Source organism: Oratosquilla oratoria, chromosome 27, assembly GCF_046742065.1.
Source record: "Oratosquilla oratoria isolate Oo_2021 chromosome 27, ASM4674206v1, whole genome shotgun sequence".
Classification (NCBI taxonomy): Eukaryota; Metazoa; Arthropoda; class Malacostraca; order Stomatopoda; family Squillidae; genus Oratosquilla; species Oratosquilla oratoria.
This window is the reverse complement of record NC_134803.1, coordinates 27,495,477-27,502,976: the sequence shown is the minus strand read 5'-3', so window position 1 is coordinate 27,502,976 and position 7,500 is coordinate 27,495,477.

Sequence of the window (7,500 nt, the reverse complement as noted above, 5' to 3'; positions counted from 1 at the left end):
TTTCCGTTGCCAGATGTTAATTTTTGACACAAGAATTAACATGGAGAGGTATTATGCTGTACAACTTTTTATTCTTTAGTTGATGTGGATGCGTGTTTTTTATGTAATCACAATTAAAGAAAACGAAAATATACTAGGAATGACTATGGTAATTTGCAAGTATACTGTATTCTCTCATAGCTATGTCGTGCGAAAGTTGAATTGAAATAAGCAAATCATATACTTAACATATTCGATAATAATAGTAGAAAAGGTGTACAAGATCGCAACGGAGATGGTAGAAAATCACTATTAGCCGAGAGGTTTCTTTATGTGTATGTTGGGGATAATACAATAAAAGGATATTAAATTCATTTTGTGTAACAAAAATTGAAAGAATGATCTTTATTGGACATCAGTAATGTTAATTAAGAAATTTATAGAATAACATGCTGAGCCAATTAATCTAAATCTAGAATGATTTTATATTTACATACACAAAAGTGTAAAAATTTACATTTATTACATCTATGCATTAAAATCAGGATGGCCAATCGATTTATGGGTAAATTTGATAAGAGTGATACATTCAGATCTTATTAAAGCTCAAAGTTATTGATAAAAGTTTATGATTTTTGATCGATTTTGTGAATTTTTTCTTAAATCAGAATTATGTTACTTTTTGTTGTATGTAAGTTGCTTGTTTAGTTATTTCTATTAGTTTTTAATTGCTTCTTTATTTATCATTTTTGTAATATTGTTAATTTGTTTAATTGTCTGACTTTTATATGATGTATACATTTACCATCTACTCTTTTACTTAATATGCATAAGAATTTTTTATTCATCTATTCATTCATTTTTTGTATTTATTAATTCATTTTTTTAATCTTAATCTAACATTTATTCATCTATTGATTCACCTATATTCAATTAGGAACTTCCTTATTCATTTGCATGTAATTCTATTTACTGGCTTATTTACTCAGTATCTTTATCAACTGTATATCTACCCTCTTCTTTCATTGCCTATTTACTGGTTTACGTATTTCTCTATATCTTTTGATTGGATAATTGTGTAATTAAATGACAAAATTGTTTGCTTGATCATATACAAGTGAATATCCAATATGTACACACACACACACACACACACACACACACACACACACACACACACACACACACACACACACACACACACACACACACACACATACACACACACACACACACATATATATATATATATATATATACATATATATATATATATATATGTATATATATATATATATATATATATATATGTACATATACATATATATATATATATATATATATATATATATATATACAGATTTATATTTATCAACCACAATTCACTTTAATTCTAAGCCATCAATATAGAGAACCATGAAGAGGCATACATGCAGAAATTGAATATATATATATATATATATATATATATATATATATACACAAACACACACTCATATATATATATATATATATATATGTATATATATATGTATATAGATATATATATATATATAAATATATGCGTGTGTTCCGAGCATTCCCCTGTGTTTATGTTCTCCATCATTCAAATAATATATATATATATATATATATATATATATGTACACACACACAAACACACACGCATATATATATATATATATATGTATATATACATATATATATATACATACATACATACATACATACATACATACATACATACATACATACATACATACATACATACATACATGCATACATACATACATATACCATGGCTTTTTCTCCCCTTACAAGGGAGGTAGCTAAAATCAAAAGATATAAATCCACTCCCACCCATTTCATCCCCACACACTCCACTCCTATTCACCATCCCTCCCCCCCTCTCTTCTTGGCTCCTCCTGAATGACGGGTCATCCCTGCATCTCGCCCACTACCCTGGGTCAAAAGCAGTGCAGCAAGACACAGCACACCCACAGCAAGGCCGCTTCATTTAATCAACGACTCCTACTCTCCATCCCTTCTTGCAGAAAAAGGGAGATGGGGAGCCCTTCGGGCTGCATCAAAATTTCATTCACACAAACTCCCTCATCCACCATCCCCCACCCACTCCCTTCCATGCATCAAAGCATCATCCATACACAACCATTCTCCACTTACCCCTATCTTCTGTCTTCTCCCTTCCTTCCTCAACAGACATTCCCCTCTTTCCCAACGCCCCTTTCACTCAATCCACCCATCTCATCATCGGTCACCCCTTCATTTTCAGTACATCCACCTCTGCCCTCCACATTTCTTTTAATAATATTTCTTAATTCATTTTTCCATATATCCAAACCATCCTAATACTCTTTCATCAACCCTATCTCTTAACTCACTTTCCACCCTCGCTCTCCTCCTCACCTCCTCATTTCTCACTCTATCCAGCCTAGTAATCCCTACCAGACTTCTCAGACATTTCATCTCAAATACATTTAAAATATTTCTCTCTTCCTCTCTTATATTCCATCTTTCTGCCCCATGCAGTTTCTTCGGCACAATCACCCCTTCACACAATCTCCTCTTAGCATCCATTCCCAAATGTCTATTCCTCATTACATAATTTACTCCTCCAAGTTATCTATTTGGTTTTCCCATACTACATTGAACCTCCGCTTCCACTCTTCCCTTTCCTACCACATTCGCCCCCAAATATCTAAAGCTATCCACTTCCTCCAGTCTCTCTCCCTTAATACTCACTTCCAATTTTCTGCCATCCTCTCCCTTTATACATCTCATCACCTTACTTTTACCCACATATATCCTCAACATATATCTTTCGCATACTTTTCCAAACACCGTCACTCACTTCCTTAATCCCTCCTCTGAACCTGCAACAAGCGCATTGTCGTCAGCAAACAACAACTGGCTTATTTCCCATTCCTCTCCATTTTCTTTAACCACCTCAAACCCCGGGCCCACTACCCCTGCACTCACCTTTCGCACAACCCCATCCATGTATACATTGAACAGCCATTCGACATGATACATCACGGGCGAAGTTCCACCTTCACATCAAATCATTATATATATATATATATATATATATATATATATATATATATACATATATATATAAATATACATATATATATAATATACATATATACATATATGTATATATATATATATATATATATATATATATACATATACATATATATGCAAGTTTCGTTGAATGTGATGGATTGTTTAGTATTAATCAAACCTACAGACACCGGACATTGCCTCATTGGAAATAGTGAGTTCCCACAGCGCTATAAGGACGCCACCATCGGTGCCTACATTAGAAGAGCCTTAACTCACTGCAGCTCCTGGCATCAAGTACATTACGAAATAGAACGCTCCACCCAGGTATTGATAACGGTTTCAGCGAAAAGGATATAAGACGTCAGACTTCTAAGATTATTGATAACTGGTACAAGAACGGTAACAGCAACCAACGTAAACAGAATAATAATAATAGAATAAACCTGTACTATAAAGCCACTTTCTCCACTGCTTACAAGGAAGAAGAGAGAATTATGAAGAAAATAATAAAACAAAACATCAAGCCAACAGACCCTGACAAAATATTAAATTTTATTATTTATTATAAGTCTAAGAAAACTAGCCATCTCCTCCTTAAGAATAGTCCGCAACAACACACGGAGACACTTCAAAAATCGCATGTCATTTACAGGTTTAATTGCAATAGAGGGGACTGTGAAATCATCCCATCTTCCTACATTGGCATGACATCCATGAAGTTATCTCGAAGACTTTCGTACCACCTTTCTTCTGGAGCACCGAAAAACCACCTGAAACAAATCCACAATGTCACCCTTACGCGGGAAATCCTAGAAAACGGCACAGAGATCTTGGACACGTGTAATGATGTAAGACGCCTCCCTTTATTAGAGGCATTATACATCAAAGAGTTGTCCCCTAATCTCAATATTCAAGCCAACGACCTGCGAGTCTTACCTAGCGTAAGGCGCACGGCAGCAGACAATACAGAGCCAGCGATCTGCGGGTCGTAGTTGGCATGAGGCGCACGGCCGATAACCAATCAGAAGCCGCGAGTACCGGTCTCAGCCAATCAGGAGTGAGGAACGCCAGGATCCCCACTGAATCGGTATATTAGCCATGACAACTCTGCACAGAGCCATTTTTTTCTCCTACCACGATAGAGCAAGAACACACCAACGAGAAGACGATCCCCTTCGCCACTGAAGAAGGCTCGAGGGAGCCGAAATCGAAATCTGGCAACGATGACCGACTACGGTAGAGTCATCTCTACTCTTCCAAAAGAGATTAAGACCTTTCTAAGGTATAGAGAAAATACCTTAAAGAAATTTATTAATACTAAACAATCCATCACATTCAACGAAACTTGCATAAGAGAGAACCTCCTGCCCATGTATACTCTAAACATATATATGTATATATATATATATATATATATATTATATATATTATATATATATATATATATATATATATGTATGTATATATATATATATATGTCGCGCTCCTTGTTTACGACTAAATATAAATATATAAATTGGTAGGTGGTAGCTGGCCAAGATAGTTTAGATCACAAGGAACACGAACAAACTTTATACATATAATTTTCACTTCACATTTGGTGGTGAATGAGACTAATGTTTCTCAAATATGTGACTTTTATTATTGTGATATTATTACTTCAAAGTCAAAATAGATGACTGTGATGTGTACGGGTGTGCGGGTGTGGGAGGCTGGACTTAATTAATAGACACCGACCTTGTATGAATATCCTGGTTGCAGTTCCAGCTGTAACCGCTGATCGTTGAACGAATCACTTGTACTTAGCTTTAGGCTAGACTGATAATAGTTTAGAGCTCTGACAAGTTTAAATTGAATACTTTTGGGTGTCCGAGCAGACTGAACTTTACTTTTGATGCTGGCTAGGAAGAAAGATCTTAATGATATAAGCTCCTCCTACAACTAATTATGATTGGCTAAGAATCTCTCTGTATGGTAGAAAGGGCCAATGGACACACGTGGGAAACACACGACTTCGTCAACACTCCTGCTTTCCTTAAACAAGGCTCGGTTCATTCGGGGGGTCAGAGGTCACGAATCCATTACAGAAAGGGCGACCTCACGAGACAGAAAGTGTTATGGCTTGATAAGGTGCCCAGCGCGCGATGCGATGACGAAAACTAGTATCGACTAGTATCACTGTCTTGTGGTGATGATGCCGTCGTCAAACCAATCACCACATAGCCACCCTCCGAAGAAGCGTGTGTCCCCACACGCCACGACCAATGTCACAGCCTTAAACGACCCAGCACACTCCAACACAAAACAAGAATGATGGAGGGGAAAAAACTCTAGGGGCCTCGAACTCAGAGAGGATAGAAGTCCACACAGTAGAAATCAACCGGCTATGGGAACGATGGGCCCAGAGTGTAAAAAACCTCCGTAGACAAAATATATAGATAGTTTTTACACAATAAAATGTGTTTATAAAATAATATATTTTTATCCTTTTTAAAATGTAAATGCAGGTGTAATTCTTGATGATATGGAAGATGCATCCACGAGGCGACAAAGACAGGGCCTCAGTTGTGGTCCAATGCAGAATAGTGTGGGTGCTTTCCCACAAACCGGGCGATAGGCCAAAGTAGAATAGCGTGGGTGCTTTCCCATAAACCGGACGATAGGCCAAAGGAGAATAGCGTGGGTGCTTTCCCACAAACCGGACAATAGGCCAAAGGAGAATAGCGTGGGTGCTTTCCCACAAACCGGGCGATAGGCCAAAGGAGAATATCGTGGGTATAGATATCCTCATAGGTTTCAATGTTGCCCGCTTATAATAGATATCCTCATAGGTTTCATTCAACATTGCCCGCTTATAATTTCGAAACCTTGAGGGAATCGCCAAAAATTTCTTACATCAATCTTTTTTCTTTGACACCCTGTTTTTAGGGGGAGTACGCCAGGTATATAGATTTTTCATGTCACAAAGCACACTTTTTTAAATATACAGTATATGTATAAATATATCATGACATATTTCACAAATATCTCATATATGCTCATAAATATCTCATACATGCTCATCAACAATGTCCTCCTCTTCCGAGTGTATTGTTTAGCAATGTATTTGTGGTTAATGTATACAGGGAAATTTAATCTTTAATGTATACAGGGAACTTTATCCCACCGCTGCCACCAATATCGCGCTCCTTGTTTACGACTAAATATAGATATATAAATTGGTAGGTGGTACCTGGCCAAGATAGTTTAGATCACAAGGAACACGAACAAACTTTATACATATAGTTTTCACTTCACATTTGGTAGTGAATGAGACTAATATTTCTCAAATATGTGACTTTTATTATTGTGATATTATTACTTCAAAGTCAAAATAGATGACTGTGATGTGTACGGGTGTGCGAGTGTGGGAGGCTGGACTTAATTAATAGACACCGACCTTGTATGAATATCCTAGTTGCAGTTCCAGCTGTAACCTCTGATCGTTGAACGAATCACTTGTACTTAGCTTTAGGCTAGACTGATAATAGCTTAGAGCTTTGACAACTTTAACTGAATACTTTGAGTGTCCGAGCAGACTGAACTTTACTTTGATGCTGGCTAGGAAGAAAGCTCTTAATGATATAACCTCCTCCTACAACTAATTATGATTGGTTAAGATTCTCTCTGTATGGTAGAAGGGGCCAATGGACACACGTGGGAAACACACGACTTCGTCAACACTCCTGCTTTCCAACAAGGCTCGGTTCATTCGGGGGGTCAGAGGTCACGAATCCATTACAGAAAGGGCGACCTCACGAGACAGAAAGTGTTATGGCTTGATAAGGTGCCCAGCTCACGATGCGATGACGAAAACTAGTATCGACTAGTATCACTGTCTAGTAGTGATGATGCCGTCGTCAAACCAATCACCATATATATACATATATATAATTTTTGTATATATATATATATATATATATATATATATATATATGTATGTATACATATAATTTTTATATATAGATATACATGTATATATATATATATGTATATATATATATATATATATATATATATGTATATATATATAATTTTCATATATAGATATATATGTGTATATATATGCATATATATATGTATATATATATACATATGTATGATATGTATATATATGTATATATATATATATAAATATATATATATATATATATATATACATATACCAAGGCTTCTTCCCCCTTACAAGGGAGGTAGCCAAAAAGGAAAAGGCATAAAATCATTCCCACCCATTCCATCCCTGAATACACTCCACACCCCTCCACCCTCCCTCCCATCTTAGCACCTCCTGGATGACGGGTCATCCCTGCACCTTGTCTACTGCCCTGGGTCAGAAGCAGTGTCGCAAGACACAGCACATCCACAGCAAGGCCGCTTCATTAAATCGGC